At 43.7% G+C, this 19,081-nt stretch overlaps 1 long non-coding RNA gene across 1 annotated transcript in view; it reads left to right on the top strand.

Annotated features, from left to right (window-relative positions):
* The first annotated feature begins 355 nt into the window (after nucleotides 1-355).
* Nucleotides 356-19,081, top strand: part of LOC138984190 (uncharacterized) — a 39,716-nt gene continuing 20,990 nt past the window's right edge. The window contains exon 1 of the long non-coding RNA XR_011461449.1: nucleotides 356-529. This is a non-coding gene — a long non-coding RNA (uncharacterized lncRNA). The remainder of the gene's footprint in view (nucleotides 530-19,081) is intronic.

Genomic DNA, 19,081 nt, shown 5'->3' with positions numbered 1-19,081 from the left:
TAGTGAGGAGGTGAGAAAAGAGGCGGGGGAAACCAGTTAGGAGGTGATCATATTAGTCAAGACCACAAACTATGAAGACTAGCACTGAGTCAGCAGTGGTGGGTGGGCTCGGGGAATGAGAGACAGTGTGAGCTGACGTCTGTGATGCCTTGTGGCTGCCCTTCATTTTTTAAACACTCTTCCAATGCTTCGGGAATTTCCCAGGAAGCCTTCCTGACAGATGAGGAACAGGCATGTGATCTAGGCTTTGTGCATTAGTACCTGATTTTAAAAAAGAGGGACATGAAGAAAGAGATAACAGGGAACACGTTCTGCAGAGGAGCGTGGGGGCCACTGGGTTTTGAGAGACAGTGGTCCTAGCTATAATTCCCCACTCTGGAGTTTGTTGTGATCTTTGGGGCCTGGGTCAGCGGGGACAGGTTTCCTCTGGACGGCTTGGCAGGGTGATTTGGGCATTGCTCTTGTCTGCGAATCTGCCAAGTTGGGCCTTCAGCCCTCCTGAAGATGCTGTGTGCTACCTGATGGTTTAGTAAGTGCTTTTTGATTTTTCTTAAAGCAGCTAGAGTGGATTCTGTTGTTTGTGACCAAGAACACAATCTGATACCAGTAGAAATGATGGGATTTGGTGATAGACTGGGGGATGAGAGAAAGGGTGAAATCTAGAATGACACCCAGAATTCTGTCTTGAGGGCCTAGATGAATAGTAGTGCTGTCAGTTATGCTTGGGAATGACCGGGGACGAATGGAAGGAATAGTGAGCTCAGTCTCCATGCTGAGTTTGAATTTCCTTTTGGACTTGTGGGTCATGCACAGCAAGTTACATGGATCTGAGTATCAGTGAGAAAGTCTAAAAACAAATTGTGGAGTGGTTGTTGTTGTTCAGTCACTCTGTTGTGTCCGACTCTTTGTGACCCCATGGACTGTAGCAGCCAGGCTTCCCTGTCCTTCACTATCTCCTGGAGTTTGCTCAAACTCATGTCCATTGAGTTGGTGATGTCGTCCAACCACCTCATCCTCTGTCGTCCCCTTCTCCTCCTGCCCTCAGTCCTTCCCAGCATCCGGGTCTTTTCCAATGAGTCAGTTCTTCACATCAGGTGGCCAAAGTATTGGAACTTCAGCTTCACCAAATCAGTCCTTCTTTATGGTCCAACACTCACATCCATACATGACTACTGGAAAAACCATAGCTTTAACTATACAGACTTTCGTTGGCAAAGTGATGTCTCTGCTTTTTAATATGCTGTCTTGGTTTGTCATAGCTTTTCTTCTAAAGAGCAAGCATCTTTTAATTTCATGGCTGCATTACCATCTTCAGTGATTTTGGAGTCCAAGAAAATAAAGTCTGTCACTGTTTCTATTGTTTCCCCATCTATTTGCCATGAACGGATGGGACCAGATGCCATGATCTTAGTTTTTTGAAAGTTGAGTTTAAAGGCAGCTTTTTCACTCTCCTCTTTCACCTTCATCAAGAGGCTGTTTCTTCTTGTTTTCTGCCATTGGGGTGGTGCTATGTGCATATATGAGGTTGTTGGTATTTCTCCTGGCAATCTTTATATTCATTCAATAAATTAATATAAATTGAACACTTACAATCTAGCAGGCGCTGGGGAAACACTTGTGAATAAGACAATTATGAAAGTTAGTCACAGAGTCGGATCCAACTCTGTGATCCCACAGACTGTAGCCTGACCCGCTCCTCTGTCCATGGAATTCTCCAGGCAAGAGTACTGGAGGGGATTGCCATTTCCTTCTCCAGGGGATCTTCCTGACCCAGGGATTGAACCTGGATCTCCTGCAGATCCAGGTTCTGCAGGAGAGAATCTCCTAAGGTAGATTCTTTACCAACTGAGCCACTAGGGAAACAAGACCATTATAAAATTTATAATCTAATAGGATAAACAAAAATAAGTAAACAAGTAAATATAAAATATGATTTTGGAGTGACAAATGTTCACAAAGAAAAATAGAGCAAAGCAAAGTGGTAAAGAATGATGGTTGGAGGTGGGGTTGGAACAGCTCTTTCAGAAAGGGTGTCCAGGAAGTTGTCTCTGAGGAGGTGCCATTAAAAGGAATTAGGGAGTAGGACCTACAAAGGTTCGAAGACAAGGAGAAGCAATCTGAATGAAGCAGTGCAAAGGGAAGATAAGCATAGTGTGTTTTAGGGACAGCAAGAAGGACCATGTGAGCAGAGGAAATGAGCAAGAATAGAGGGATAGAGATTGCTCTTGGAGAGGTGGTCGGGGACTAGTCATATGGAGTTTACATTGTTGACCATGTTGAGGGATTTGTATCTTATTCTAAGTTTGATGAGAAGCCATTAGAGAGTTCTGAGCAGGGAGTGAAATGATGTCACTTAAGCTTTTAATGACCACTGCTGCCATTTGGAGTAGAGTCTTCAGGAAACAAGGGCCAAAGAGGGTCGGTCAGATGCAAGGCGAATGCAGGAATCCAGGCAGAATATGATGGCAGCTTAGACTCAAGAGGTGATGAGAATGACAGGGTGATGAAAAATGTTTGGATGCTGGATATCTTTAGAAAGTACAACCGATGGGACTTGCCAGTGGAATTGCTGTGGATATTAGGGAGAGAGAGATCTCGGATGACTCTCATGTTTTTGGCTTAAGGAATTAGGTGACCAGTGGTATGATTTAACAAGGTGGATGAGAGCCAGTTTGGGGAGCAGTGGTGTAAATCAAGTATTTCATTTTGGACTTAAGTTGGAGACGTCTATTAGATATCAAAATGGAAAAGTTTGGGGCAAGAATGATCGATTTGGAAGTCATCATCTCAGAGACAGTATTTAGCCATCTCCCTTCCCTCTCTCCCCCATAAATCTCTTGCCAAATCCCCCCTGAAACCTTGAGGGAAGCCTCCTGTTGTGGGTGAGTTATGGGAGGAACCTTCATCGTTCCTCTCTGGCATAAGTCTTTTCCCAGGAGGTCTGTGCTGAGTCTACCACAAGTAAAATGTAGAAAATAGGAAAAACAGAAAACCAAGGCAAGAAATTTTAAAGAAAAGTACATTGCATTGTGTTGTTTCTGTTGTTCAGTCGCTGAGTCATGTCTGACTCTTTGCAACCCCACGGATTGCAGCACGCCAGGCACCTCTATCCACCTCTATCTCCCGGAGTCTGCTCAAATTTATGTTCATTGAGTCCATGATTCTATCTAACCATCTCATCCTCTGCCTCCCCCTTCTCCTGTTGCCTGCAGTCTTTTCCAGCATCAGGGTCTTTTCCAATGAGTTGCCTCTTTGAGTCAGGTGACCAAAGTATTGGAGCTTTAGCATCAATCCTTCCAATGAATATTCATGGTTGACTTCCTTTAGGATTGACTGGTTTGATCATTACATTGCATTATGAGTTTTACATTTTTAAGTTGAGTGAATACATAATATATGTGTGCTACATGCTTTAAGCTTTAATCCTCTGTAAGGTAGCAACTGTTTTGTTTTGTGACTTCTTGAGAAGCAGCTTGGAGAAGTGGTTAAGATCACTGGCCTTGGAATCCCACTTCTTGTTCCAATTTAGAATGCATAATCTTGGTTTTGGTCTATAATCCCAATCTTGGTCTAGTTTGGATCCTTTCATATCCTTATCTATAACATGGAGATTATAATAGAACTACAGATTTGGGGCTATTGTGGAGGTTAAATGACTCTGTAAAGCCCTTGGAGCGGTGCCCATGTTGAATGCACTCAGTAACAACTCAGTTCAGTTCAGTCGCTCAGTCGTGTCCAACTCTTTGCGACCCCATGAATCCCAGCACACCAGGCCTCCCTGTCCATCACCATCTCCCGGAGTTCACCCAAACCCGTGTCCACTGAGTTGGTGATGCCATCCAACCATCTCATCCTCTTTTCCTCTCGCCTTCAATCTTTCCCAGCATCAGGGTCTTTTCCAATGAGTCAGCTCTTTGCATCAGGTGGCCAAAGTATTGGAGGTTTCAGCTTCAGCATCAGTCCTTCCAATGAACACCCAGGATTGGTCTCCTTTAGGATGGACTGGTTGGATCTCCTTGCAGTCCAAGGGACTCTCAAGAGTCTTCTCCAACACCACAGTTCAAAAGCATCAATTCTTCTGCACTCAGCTTTCTTTATAACCCAACTCTCACATCCATACATGACCACTGGAAAAACCATAGCCTTGACTAGATGGACATTTGTTGGCAAAGTAATGTTTCTGCTTTTTAAATTGCTGTCTAGGTTGGTAACCACTAACTGTTAGTATTATGTGTTTTGTAGGAATGTAGGCCTGCTGTGAACCCCATGTAGGAAATGCTCAAGCACAGGCTAAAATACTCCTACTGTTAAAATGTTGTAAGGGAATACAGTGCTGGAACATGAGGGGACAAGGGTGTCTGGATCTAACATCATCTTAAATTATTTTCCATTCTATGAAATAATTCCTGTGCTGCCTGGGAGCATAATATGTGACCCTGAGGACAAAGAATGAGGCTGGTGAACCGGGAGCTTCTCAGGGCCCTTTCAATGCCACTGCCTTTCTTGAGATGCTGGTCCTCATCTCAGGTGCCAGATGGCTGGTTGTGCTGCCTGCTTATGTAGGTTTCCTGCTTCTCCATTCCTCCTATTTAGTCAAGTCCCTTTGCCACATAACCCCTTTCTCTATCAGCTTGAGAGATAACCCATCTTGATTCTTCAGGTGAGTCTTTGATAGCTAACTGGCCGTAAGGATGCATCTTTCATCTTTCCTTCCAGGCAATATTTAGCATTTTAGCAAATACTGCTATGATGAGGTTGCACAGGTGAATGAGATGGGCACACCAAGCCAGGGAGGGGATGGTAGAGCCCACAGTGGACAGTGTAGTGGGATTTGGACAAGTCCCTATGGTCCATCCTGCGGGAGTCCTTAGAAGAGTTATTCTAGAACGGATTGAATTCATCTAAACTCTAAGCTCTGAAGAATAGAAAATGAAGTTTGTATACCCAGTGGGTTTCACTATGCCTGTAGCAGTGGGACTCTAATTTCTCTGGAGAGAATGGATAAGACCTTTCAGGCTAGTAACAAGGATAATAAAACTCTTTTGCAGCTATGTTTGAGTGCTGTGCTGCTATTCTGAGACAGGCACCATATACCTGTGCTTGTCTCAGAAAACCCAGGTCAGTATACGTGGTTTGCATTTTCTAAAACAGAACACAATAGAAGCTAACCATAACAGTGCCTCCCGCAGGTGGTTCCCTCCAGACGCAGCCGGACAGGACAATACTCTGCTCTGCCTCTCCCTCACTGAGGCTGTGAGAGGGCTGGTCCGTGTCTCAGTGTGTAATGGTGTGAGGACTCTCACTAGGGGAAATGTCACCACTTTGAGTCTTTGTGTAAGTAAGTGAGCAGCCAAGAAAAAGCTCCCATCCTCTGTCTGAAAGGACTTGACAGCCAAGTGTGATGAATGGTTCCTGACCAGATCCTGAGTCAGGAATAAAAAACTGTCAGAGAGATTTTTCAACTATTGAAGAAAGTTGAATATGGATTGTATGTTAATTAGATCCTTACTATTTAGAGTCTGGGCACTGACCAGCCGTGGCAGCACCTGGAAGCGTGTTAGAACGCAGCGTCAACCTCAGGTTGTCTGTATGCACATTAAAGGTTGAGAAGCATTCTATTAGAATATTAGATGATACTATTAAATCAGTTTAACACTTCTTTTTAAGAAGTTCTTTATTTTTAATTTTAATTGAAGCATAATTAATTTTCAACGTTGTGTTAGTTTCAAGTGTACAGCAAGGTGATTAAGTTATGCATATATTATTTTTCAGATGATTTTCCACCGTAGGTTAGTATAAGACATGGAGTATTGTCTCCTGTACTATGCAGTAGGCCTTGGCACTTACCTGTTGTATGTAAGTAGTAGTACGTGGGAGCCTGGTGGGCTGCCGTCTATGGGGTCGCATAGAGTCGGACACGACTGAAGCGACTTAGCAGCCTCAGCAGTAGTATGTATATGTTAGTCCCAAACTTCTAATTTATGCCCCCCTCATCCCCTTTTGGAACCATAAGTTTGTTTTCTATGTCTGTGAATCTATTTCTGTTTTGAAAATAAGTACATTGGTATTAGTTTTTTAGACTCCACAGATAAGTAGTATCATATGATATTTGTCTTTCTCTGACTGACTTCACTCAGCATGACACTCTCTAGGTCCATCCCTGTTGCTGCAGATGGCATTATTTCATTCTTTTTTATGGCTGAGTAGTATTACGTTTCTTGGTTGTGGTATTACTACGTCAGGGGAGTGCTTCTGTGTGTGTGTGGAGGGGAGGAGCATCTGGGTCATCCAAGTAGCATTCAGAGGCATGTCCGCAACCCAGACCAAAGATGAAGCCCTCAAGGGAACTGGATCCTAGACTCTTGTGAGGCACCGTGGCTTGTTCTGCTAGAGCTGTTTAGAGTCTTTTACTAGATGGGATAGCCCAGACATGGAGATGGGTACTACACAGAGGAGAGAAGAAAGATGGAGGCAGGCTACCCCCATGGGAAGAAATTCCAACCGCAGAAGTGCTTGGGGATTCATTCCCAGTGTGTGACAAGGCAACGAGGTTAGGAGTTTGGGTGTGTCCCCTTAACTCAGTGGAGAATTTTTCCCCTGTGTTGGATGACACAGCTGAAAATTCCTTCCTTCATATGTTATAATTCCCTTTGGTTTTCCCCAACCCTTTTCTGAGGTCTGACAACACCCGTACAGTGCTGTGCATCAATGCCCGGGGAGAAGAGACCTGACTTGTGTTCACAGCCCTCATTGGAGGACTTTGCAGAGGGAGCAGTGTCCTTCCAGGGGGTGGGGGTCCCAGGGTTCCGGGCTGCATTTTTCAGAAGGGGAGGTGAGCTGCTGCCAGCTCCTGGGTCTCAGTTAAGTATCTCTGTCTCCTCCGCAGGTCTGAATTTTGTATTCAAGATTATTAACTTGGAGACCTTTTCTGTACTTGCCAAATCACATAAGGGAAGTGGTGAGGATGGACCTCCCCCAAGCCCCATATGTCTGTAGCTGTAGAGGATTTGATTCATGCTGGGCGTTTATTTCAAATAAAGACTAGCACAAATGGAAAAGATCTGAGAAACTGCCTCCTCCCATTGTTTCCAAATTCCACTCAGGTTTGGAACTTTTTTGAATAATTTTCATTTTGAAACTTGAAAAGGTAGAAGAATCCAGCCTCCTTCTGCTCATAGGAGACATAGATAAGCATCTCCCACAAAGGTACACGATTATGTTACCCTTCTGGAATCCTGGTAGCCAATTCAAGTTGTTTTTGAAGCACAATGCTACCCATGAGGCCTAAACTAAAAGAACCAGACATTCCAGATTGACTCAAATAATTCCATTTTTTAAATGTAATGTTCTGGCACCTCTGTGATTTCCATATTTGTTCCAGTTTTCATCACACCCTGTGATATTGAATGGCAAGATCAAGAACAAAATGCCTCTTTGAATGCCTCAGCTGCCTTCCTACCTTGTGGCTGTCAGGTGTAGAGTACAGTTTGTCAGGAGTTAGAGGAAAGCAAAGTTTAGAATTTATTTCTCTTTGAGAATTTAGAGAATTGAGAATTTAGTTTTCTTTCAACAAATACAAAAAAGGTAAAATTTGTTATGTGGTTGTATGGGGAGGGAAAATCTCATTAGAAAATAAAAAACAAAGGAAGGAAATCCTCAATAGAAACTATGGATCTTTGATGACTTTTTCATTTCTGCATGATTTGAGATTTAGAAGAGCCAAGCTGAAACCTATTTTGTTCCTCACTCTATCTTATAATTCGAGGGGAAAATGACATTAGTAACTATTGGACCATATTATTCTCCAGTACCCAGTAATTTAGCTTTGCAGGCAAGTCACAATGCACATCACCCCAAGGTAGGAAGGTTAAGTCTGTTTCATTTCCTTTGGAACTGTTGGTAAACATTCAGAGCTCAGAACTGGGCTGTCCATGCTATGGTCCATGCAGCATGGCTGTGTTGTCTCTGACTCCACAGAACGAGAGTTTATGCAGTTGAATTGGAGAGCAGCTCTCCTGTGCAATGTGCTATGTCTAGTCCAGTCTGTGTAGGCCAGGCTTTATCAGTTTTGGGTACTCTGTGTGATAATCACTCCTTGCCAAACACACTTGTCTGAATTATTCCATGAAACAACTTGATAAATGGGGTTATCAAGACCATTAAGTCTTGAAGAACTTAAATTAGTCCCAGATGACTCTCTTTCCAGTTAAAAAATGAATTTAAACAAAATCTGAATGTAAACATATTTTTAACTCAGTTCTATTTCCACCACTGAAGCACATTCTGGCAGTAAGCACTGTATCTATTTTTTTGGCATTTATGGCTTTTGTGCTTGTTGGAAACAAACAAGATCTCAGGTGCCTATATCTATTTTTTACATTTATGACTCTTTTGTGTTTGTTGGAAATGAACACGTTCTTGATTTTTTTATCTGTAAAATAATAACAGCTGCTTCATAAGGATTTTAAGATGATTAAGATAGTAGACAAAGTGATTTCACAGTATGAGGTACATAGTGAATGTTTAATAAATTTAATTCCTTTAGTTCATGGTACATGTATAAGGACTATCTGAAAATAGAGAGTTCCTAGGAAATTATTTCACAAGGTGAAATGGCAAAAAGTGAAAAAGCAATTACCTTAGGGCACATCTTGCTAAGGAGGCACAAATAAATCAAGATATCCTCACAGTTCAAAGCTGTGGCATTTTTTTTTTTTTAATTGAAGTTTGGTTGATTTACAATATTGTGTTTGTTTTGGATATACACCAAATGATTCAGTCATACATACATATATATTTCACTTTATTTTCCATTATAGGTTCTTATAAGATACTGAATATAGTTCCCTGCTCTATACAGTAAACTCTGTTGCTTATCAGTTTTTTGTATAGTAGATGATATCTGTTAATGCCATGCTTCTAATTTTATCTCTCTCCCCATTTTCCCCCTTGTTAACCATAAGTTTGTTTTCTGCGTCTATGAGTCTGTTTCTGATTGATATATAGATAAATATTATATGATGTAACTTATCTGTGGAATCTAAAGAATAATCCAGAAGCTATGGCATCTTGATGCTGAGATGCTGAGTGTAGTTTCTGGGGGAGGAGCTTGGCAGGGCCACTTCTCACCACTTGAGCTGGGTGCTACTTCTATCAGTCTCTGCAAGTCAGACACTGAAGTGTATTTTTGCTTTTCACTTTTTTTCATAAAAGCAAAAAAATCCTCCTCAGATTTCTTTTAGCAAAAACAGGTACTAACTTAGGCCTTTTGTAAAAGTGAAATGATGTAAAGTCAAGTTTTGAAAAGTGGGTAAGACCTGCGTAATATCCATTGGTTTTCAAATTAACATTTGTCTTTCATTGTAAAATAATGAGCTTTTTAAAAAATTCATTTATTTTATTTATTTTTGGCTGTGCTGGGTCTTCGTTGCTGCACACGGGCTTCCTCTGGGTGTGGCAAGCAAGGGCTACACTGAGTTGCGGTGTATGGGTTTCTCGTTGTGGTGGCTTCTCTTGTTGCTGAGATGGGCTCTAGAATGTATGGGCCTCAGTAGTCGTGGGGCACGGGCTCAGTTTTCCTGTGGCATGTGGGATCTTCCCAGACCAGGGATCAAACCTGTGTCCCCTGCACTGGCAGGTGGATTCTTAACCACTAGACCACCAGGGAGGCCCAATAATGAGTTTTAATGGCAATCAAGAGCTAATATTTTGTGCATTAGTTAAGTTTTAAAATTGAAGGCTGTTCCCGATCTGCTTTTAAAGCCCTCTGCTTCTCTGGTCCTATTCCACACCACTTCTTTCCTGCCTCCAACTCACCAGTCTGACAGAACCATGCACTAGTCCTGATACATTGCACAGCTTCTTTTCCACCTTTACTGAGATAAACTGGCATGTAGCATTGTGTAAGTTTCGAGTGTATAATATGTTGACTTGCTCACTTATATATTGCAAAAATGCTTACCACCACAGCCTTGGGTAGGGTGTGACACTTGCATCACGTCCTAAATGACCATTTCTTCTTTGCAGTGAGAACATGTAAGATTCACTCTCTTAGGAACCTTAAAGGTGTAATACAGTATCATTAAATATAATCACCGTGCTATGCATTCGATCCTTGAAACTTAATGACTTTACAACTAGAAGTTTGAACTCTTTGACCAACATTTCCCTCTCTCCTACCACCCTATGCCTCTGGTAACCACTATTCTATTCTGTTTCTTTGAGTCTGAGTTTTAGAGTTCACACATATGTAATAATCATATAGCATTTGTCTTTATCTGGCTTATTCTGACTTAATTTCATTTAGTATACTGCATTCAGGATCCATCCATGTGGCCATAAAGGATGGATCTTGAACGCAGTATGCTAAATGAATCCATTCTTCTTGTGATTGAATTATATATATACATACACATCTTCATATCCATTCATCTGTTGATGGACACAGGTTATTTCCATATCTTGACTGTTGATTGTAAAATTTCTTTCTTTTTGCTTAATTTATTTAATTTTTACTTTTTTTGGCCACATGGCTTGGCTTGATTCAAACTAGGGATTGAATCTGTACCCTCTGCATTGGAAGCACAGAGTCTTAACCACTGGACTGCCAGGGAAACCCCTGACTCCAACCCCATAGTTGCTTATATCATTTTTCACCTGTCAGTTAACTTCTTCCCTAGTTTCCTTGATATGATCCTATTCTTCCTTTAAAGTAATCACATCTTTTCTTCTACAAAGTCATCTCTGATTTCCTTAGTACAAAAATAATCTCTTCCTTCTAGTCATTCTCATGGCATTGCATATTTTTAAAATAAAAATTTAAACATAGAATAGGATTAGATTTACAGAAAAGTTGTGAGCACCGTGTAGAGAATTCCGTATTCCTCGTAGCTAGTGTCCCTTAATGTTTACACCCTACATTACTGTGGTACATTTGCCACAACTAATTAGCAGCATTGGTATATATACTGAGCACTTGCATCTATATTGTAACTGACTCATAACTGTGAACTCCTTGAAGTCAGGCCCCGTGGCCATGAACTGTTCCATTTCTGTAATACGTACTGAGTCTGTTTCCCGCTGAGCACTGTGTGAGCACCAGAACAATACGCGGCAAATGAAAGCAGAGCTGTCCTCGTTCCTTTACTTGCCTACCTCAACCAAAGCCCTCGGTTTGTCTGTTTATTTAAATCAACTTTTTGTTGGGGTAGAACATCCATGCCGAAAAACGCGATCATAAATTACAGAGCTCACTGGATTTCCACAAGCGAACACACTCATGTAATTCACCCACGTCTTCAAATAGAATATTTCCAGCACATTTTCTTTCCTCAGAAGTCCCCTGGTATACCCCTTCTGGTAACTGCTGCTTTCCATTTTTATGTCTGATATTGCCCTCAGTTTTATTTTAACAATGGATTCACAATCACAGTATCTTGGTATAACCCACTTTTATATTATCATATCCATGCAAAGTGGCTTGAATCTATCTATTAAAAAATTAACTGCTTGATTAAAGGAAGTACAATGAAGTAGCTTTCCCAACAGCCAAACAATGTCCATTGTCTTTGCAGTTTATATAGTTTCTGCATCAAGGTCCAGCTTATGGTTGGAAGTACCCACTCTGGCTGAAGGACAATTCCAGGCTGACAACATCAGTCAGGCCAGTGTAGGAAGTAGGACATAAACCATTTTGGTTTCTGTTCCCTTAGAAACACATGGAACAAAATAGAGTTTGCCAAATGGAAATATACAAAACCACCGGGGAAATAAATGTTATTTTTAAGCTTCTAAGAGGCTATCACAAATAACTGGGAGGAGAGTGGAAAGAATTCAAAACGCAGGTGACCTTTTAACAGGCAGAACACAGCAGGGTCAGTAAGTGCCTAGAGAATGTTGTGACTTGGAGAAAGATTCTGAGAGCCCAGGCCAAGAGGGACTGACCTCACTGGACATGATGAGAAGTAACTGTGAAGGAGCTGGCTTTTCCCTAGTCCTGTGAGAGCCAGACAGCAAAAAGGAAACCATCCTCCAGAAATGGAAGCTTTGAAAACCTCTGGCTACTAAAAGAGGACCAGATTTTGAGATCTGGGAGCTGGTGGGTTTGCTGCTGGAAGGCAGGTCTGGAGTGTTGCCCTCCAGAAAGCTGGTTCTCCTCTCCTCTCAGAGCAAGCACCATGGTGGCGGGTCTTAATGCTGCCAGTTGGTCAGTCTAGCTCTCCTCTCAGAGATAGCATTGAGGAAGCGGACTGCACTGGAGGCAGAGCTCTCGCATAAAGGGAAAGCATCCCCAGACCAAGCAAAGAGGGAGAGGGGAAAGCCAGGGCTGCTCCTGGCTTTCCCCTGGGTCACAGGCAGTCATGACCAGGCACGGCTGGGACCTGCAGTGTTCTGGTCCTCACACAACTAGTAGGGTGGTGTGCCCATTCACTAACTAGACTCACAAGTGACACAGTGCATAAAACCTGGGAGCAAAGGCCCCGGGAGGCTGAATTTACTCCCCAGCTGCCTTTGTCCCACTGTCTCCTTCTCCTATCACGACTTGCAGGCAAGGTGACTTGCAGGAGGTAAAATAGAAGTAGGCTCATGCAGGAGCCCACAGAGAAGTTTTGGATGGCTCATGGCTTCTGCTTATCCCAGCTATCTGGAATCTTACAAAAACATTACACCAGTCTCTCATAAAATGGACCAGGGACTTTCCAGAGGGCAGATCACAGCAGGGCAGTAAATGCAAGTGGTGATTTTCTCCCTTCACTTAGACCAGCTCTCCCACCTTTTTTCTCTGATTTTATTATTTTTTTAATAGAAAGAGACAAGAAGAGTTTTCCCAAATAATACATTGGAGCTTGTGACCAACAGAATTAAAATAGATCATTTAATAACTGTTCTAAAAATAATCAAAAGATGCCTGCTCCTTGAAAGAAAAGCTATGACAAACCTAGACAGCGTATTAAAAAGCAGAGACATCACTTTGCAAACAAAGGTCTGTATAGTCAAAGCTGTGGTTTTTCCAGTAGTCATGTATGGATGTGAAAGTTGGACCTTAAAGAAGGCTGAGCACCGAAGAATTGACGCTTTCAAACTGTGGTGTTGGAGAAGACTCTTGAGAGTCCACTGGACAGCAAGGAGATCAAACCCGTCCATCTTAAAGGAAATCAGCCCTCAATATTCATTGGAAGGACTGATCAGTTCAGTTCAGTTCAGTCGCTCAGTTGTGTCTGACTCTTTGCAACCCCATGAATCACAGCACGCCAGGCCTCCCTGTCCATCACCATCTCCCGGAGTTCACCCAGACTCACGTCCATCGAGTCAGTGATGACATCCAGCCATCTCATCCTCTGTCGTCCCCTTCTCCTCCTGCTCCTAATCCCTCCCAGCATCAAAGTCTTTTCCAATGAGTCAACTCTTCGCATGAGGTGGCCAAAGTATTGGAGTTTCAGCTTTAGCATCATTCCTTCCAAAGAAATCCCAGGGCTGATCTCCTTCAGAATGGACTGGGTGGATCTCCTTGCAGTCCAAGGGACTCTCAAGAGTCTTCTCCAACACCACAGTTCAAAAGCATCAATTCTTCGGCGCTCAGCTTTCTTCACAGTCCAACTCTCACATCCATACATGACCACTGGAAAAACCATAGCCTTGATTAGATGGACCTTTGTTGGCAAAGTAATGTCTCTGCTTTTGAATATGCTATCTAGGTTGGTCATAACTTTCCTTCCAAGGAGTAAGCGTCTTTTAATTTCATGGCTGCAGTCACCATCTGCAGTGATTTTGGAGCCCCCCCCCCCCAAATAAAGTCTGGCACTGTTTCCACTGTTTCCCCATCTATTTGCCGTGAAGTGATGGGACCAGATGCCATGACCTTAGTTTTCTGAATGTTGAGCTTTAAGCCAAGTTTTTCACTCTCCTCTTTCACCTTCATCAAGAGGCTTTTTAGTTCCTCTTCACTTTCTGCCATAAGGGTGGTGTCTTCTGCATATTTGAGGTTACTGATATTTCTCCTGGCAATTCTGATTCCAGCTTGTGCTTCATCCATCCCAGTGTTTCTCAGGATGTACTCTGCATATAAGTTAAATAAGCAGGGTGACAATATACAGCCTTGACGTACTCCTTTTCCTATTTGGAACCAGTCTGTTGTTCCATGTCCAGTTCTAACTGTTGCTTCCTGACCTGCATACAGATTTCTCAAGAGGCAGGTCAGGTGGTCTGGTATTCCCATCTCTTTCAGAATTTCCCACAGTTTATTGTGATCCACACAGTCAAAGGCTTTGGCATAGTCAATAAGGCAGAAATAGATGTTTTTCTGGAACTCTCTTGCTTTTTTGATGATCCAGCGGATGTTGGCAATTTGGTCTCTGGTTCCTCTGCCTTTTCTAAAACCAGCTTGAACATCTGGAAGTTCATGGCTCACGTATTACTGAAGCCTGGCTTGGAGAATTTTGAGCATTGTGCTGAGACTCTAATACTTTGGCCACCTGATGTGAAGAGCTGACTCACTGGAAAAGATGCTGATGCTGGGAAAGACTGAAGGCGGGAGGAGAAGGGTGTAACAGAGGGTGAGATAGTTGGATGGCATCACTGACTCAGTGGACATAACTCTGAGCAAACTCTGGGAGATAGTGAAGGACAGGGAAGCCTGGCATGCTGCAGTCCACGGGGTCACAAAGAGTCAGACAGGAATTAGCGACTGAACAACAAAAAATAATTAACCCCTTATCTCCACAGGGAGTTTTCCCCATAGTTGCCAGATTACTACCTTCTTGACCTCTCTTTCTCAGCGGAGTGGAGGCTGCATCCTCTTCTGTTGCCAGCCTCCATCTCCATTGCAAAGCCCTGTGATCTCTCACTTCACAGACACAGAAAGCTCATCCTGCAGCCAGCCCTCACCCTGGTTCCCCACCCTCAGCAATATGGAAAAGGGCGGACGTTTTCAAGTTCTCTCTCTCTTTAATATATACTGGATGAAATTGTTAGTTTGGGTTTGTATGTTTCACCAAAAACCAATCCCAGGCAGACATGAGAGGCTGCAGAGGTGGTCTGCCTGTTACCTGGATTCCAGTAAAAGATGGAGGCATCCTGCTGGTGGTTTAGTCACTCAGTTGTGTCCGACTTTTGTGACCCCACGGACATCCCACGCCCATGGGATTCTCCAGGCAAGAATACTAGAGTGGGTTGCCATTGCCTTCTCTAGGGGACCTTCCCGACCCAGGGATTGAACCCGGGTGTCCTTCACTGCAGGCAGATACTTTACCAACTGAGCTATGAGGGAAGCCCCATCCTAGATGTCCATAAATAGAAATAATATTTTCGTATCTGAGAGTACATCCACTAAGGAGGTTCTAAAGGAGCTTTACAGAAATGTTGGCTAATCCAAGCACATGGGATGTATCTGCTCCCACATTAAGTTAAAAAAGATTCAAAATTATTTCCTTGTAACACGACTGCAGCTGGGCAGTGTTTAACACCTGAAAATCTGTTGCAAAGAAAGACAAAAAAGGCTGGAAAGAAACGCATCAAAAGGAACAGAGATGGAGCCCGCAGGGTGAAGCGTTGCCTGATTACCTTTTCTCTATAATTTTTCAGCCTTTGAAATGAGCATGTCCTACTTTTATAACTATGAAAAGAAGCACAGAAAGTCTTGAACTTTGCATTTAACCAGTGGGCCAAAGCAATAAAGAGCAGAGGCTCCGTGGCGGGGCACCCAGCGCTCCTCCGGGCCGCAGGGCGGAGTTGGCTACCACCGTCGGGGCGGGGCGGGGTCCCGGGACCGCCTCTGGGGCTCAGGACCCCGCTCTGCGCCGGAGCCTTCAGAGGGGAGCCTGTTTTATCTCTGCGCACCTATGACGTCACCCTAGGAAAACCAGAAAGCGCCGATTAATCACGAAGTCAGGACTAGTCCCTGAAAGGAATTCGGGTCGGGGTGAGATGAGAGGGTGCCCCAGACGGCGATGTCAGACACGGCCAGCGGGGCCGCCGTCCGGACAGCCACGCCCCCCCCCCCCGGGGCAGGCTACGCGCATGCGCAACAGCCTGCAGGTCGCTGGCCGGCCACCTGCTCCCTCCAGCCAGGCAGGTTTGCTCTGTACTAAGACAGTGCTTGACCATCACCAGGTGCTGAGACAATGGTTTGGCCACCATCTGCAGTAGTATCAGAGCCCCAAAGCGTAAATTAAATCCTGGACCGTAACTGGAATTCACTTGGAGAGACAGGCTTTTCTTATTTTTCAAGTATAGGGTTTTATAGCTACCTGCTTTAATGAGATCTGTATTAGAGTTCCATATTACTCATGACTTTATTTTTATTAAAATTGTTTTAACGATTTCCAACCATTGTTAGCCCAATCCGTTAGCCAGTTGCTGGAGGATGGCCGGGCTCTAGGATCCAGAGTTAGGGTGCAGGCCTGTGTACCCCAGGAGCCCTTGCGGGGAGCCACTGCAGCAAAAACAGAATGGGCACCTAGCAGCATTTCATGGAACAGGGCTGCCGATGCCTGGAGAGGCTTGCTAAGGGATGGTGAACCTTGGATCCTGACTGTTTTCCTTGGAGATGGTCCTCACACTGGTCTTGCTGAAAAGCTATGTCCTCTGGGAGAAAAAGTGATCAAAGGATTCTAGGGGTTCTGAGATGTCAGTAAAGACATCAGATAGTGAAATATGTCGTTCTTATGAATGGCTTTGTAAAATCTTCTGAAAAGAATTCTGGGTGAGGTGACACACTCTTTTCAGGTCAGTCAAGCAAAGGGCTTGATGCATTTTAAGTGGGAAGCTACTGGACTCTGCTCAGGAGGCAGTGCTGGGAAGAGTGCCCAGGAGCACAGGGAATGAGGGACACCTCCCTTTGCCTTCACAGCGTCTCATCTCACAGCAGACTCTTCCATGAACTTTCCTTGTGGGCAGTCTTGAAGGAGCTCCCGCTGGAGTCCCTGCAGCTCAGCGCCCCAGCTCCTACACCCTGTGTGTGTTGTCTAGTTTATCAGGCGCAGGTTAAACTGTGAGCCATACTATGAACCACACCAGTGAGCAGGGTGTAGGCAAGTACCTGGAACTTGGGGATGAGTGGAGATAGAGTTGGAGTTGGGGTCCACATGAGCAGCACTGGTACTCCTAGAAAATGCCCGTAAGTGCAGACTGCCCTGCTGATTTGTTTTAATCACGTCAGGACTTGACACGATCTGTTTTCTTCCTTCCTTCCTTCTTCCTCTCTCTCTTCCTCCTTCCCTCTCTCCCTCCCTCCCTCTCACTCACACACACTCTCTTTCTCATTCACACACGCACTCCCTCACACACACTCATACACTCACACACACACTTTCTTACACACACACATACTCTTATTCACTGTCTCACACACACTCTGTCTCTCTCACACACTGTTTCATGCACACACACTCTTTCACTCATTCTCTCACACACAGTCTCTTTCTCACACACTCTCTCCCACACACACTTTGTCTCTTTCTCACTCACACACACACTTTGTCTCTTTCTCACTCACACTCACACTTTCTCTTTCTCACACCCACTCACACTGTCTCTTTCTCACTCACACAGGCACTCTGTCTCTCACACACATTCTCTCATTCACACACACTCTCTCACAACAGAGGTCTCTCTAGGCTTGCTTTATGAACTTCACCAGCACGCTCAGTGCTGCATCACATTAGATTGCCTTGGCAGGGAGACGGGTGTTTATCTGCTTTTGATCACTGTTGGAGTCTCAGGCCTTTAAATCTTTTGAACTTAGATCCATTGTTCCACACTGGCTGCTACTGATTCTACAACCCCAGTGCTTTCTTGATTATATTTCTTTGGCTAAAAGGTGATGCCTTTTCTGCCTCTTGGACCCAAGGGGCTGGGGATGTGGAGGAGGGTTCCTAAGCCATAATCAGTAGCTTGAGTCCCTGTGACCTGTTTGGAGCTTATAGTCAACATCTAACTGGGTTCAGGAGAAGTAGCAGTGGGTTTATGCAGCTCAGGAGAGATATGCCAGTTCAAAGGTGTGGGAGGAAAAGATAGGGATGTTTGGTGGCTACTAAAATCAGAGCTTCTTAAACTGAGGTTATCATCAGAATTACCCAGGAAACTTAAAATAGAGGCTTGGGAGTGGAGCACACATCTGTGGTTTTCAAAGCTCTTGGCTGATTCTGATATCAGGTAAGGCAGGGCCCACTGGTTTGTGGGCTACTGTGAATGAGGGGTAGCACTCAGCTTAGGCAACACTGTTTCTGGGGGTGAGACTTCTAATCAGAAATAATGAGGTTTTGGAGATGTATTTAGCCCAGTTTTCCAAAATTAGCCTTACTGTTGGGGATGACCTTAAGACTTGGGACTCAGCTGAAGGGATCTGGGAAGAGGACCAAAGTACCTACCTCCTGAGTGATTAGGAGGCAAAGGTTTGCAGGTCCCTAAGCCTAAAGGAAAGGAGTTTGGCTTAGGTCAAAGAACCATCCGTCTTTTGAGGTAAACTGTATGTCCAAATTGCAGATGAGGAAACCAAAGCTCAGAGCAATTAGGTGAATCATCTAAGGATTCCCAGCTAGTTGGTGGCAGAGGCAGAGTTTGACCTTTAGGCTGTTTGATTCCCAAATGTGAGTTCTTTTGATGTCAGATTTCATTTCCCTTTTCAGAGGCCATTTTAGTCCAAGAAGGGAGTTGAACATAAGTTGAAGAGTTGGGGTAGTGGAGGTGAGCAAAATTTAAGGAATGAATGATAGTGCTAAAAGACGCAAAGAGCGTTTATTTTGAAAACTCACAGTGGGGTTATTGTTTCAATTAGGTTCTCCATAGTGTGAGATTTTAGTATATCCATGATATCTTCAAATCAGCTTGAGTATTAGGTAGGGGCATAATAAACCAAACCAGTGGAACCAAAGGATGCTTAGGTTCTAAATTTTAATAAACAACTATTCATACCTTTCCAGAATCACTTAAAAGGAAACTGGTATAACTTTGATAATATAGCCCTCATATTTTAGCAGTGTCTCTAAAGTGCTCATCGTCTTGGTTTGAGAAGGAAGTCAGCAATGACTTGGAAACCATGCCATACTTGTAACATGGGCTTGAGAGTCCAGAGCGGAGAGAGTAA

Source organism: Bos mutus, chromosome 20 (assembly GCF_027580195.1).
Source record: "Bos mutus isolate GX-2022 chromosome 20, NWIPB_WYAK_1.1, whole genome shotgun sequence".
Classification (NCBI taxonomy): domain Eukaryota; kingdom Metazoa; phylum Chordata; class Mammalia; order Artiodactyla; family Bovidae; genus Bos; species Bos mutus.
This window is presented reverse-complemented; position numbering and strand designations above follow the sequence as displayed.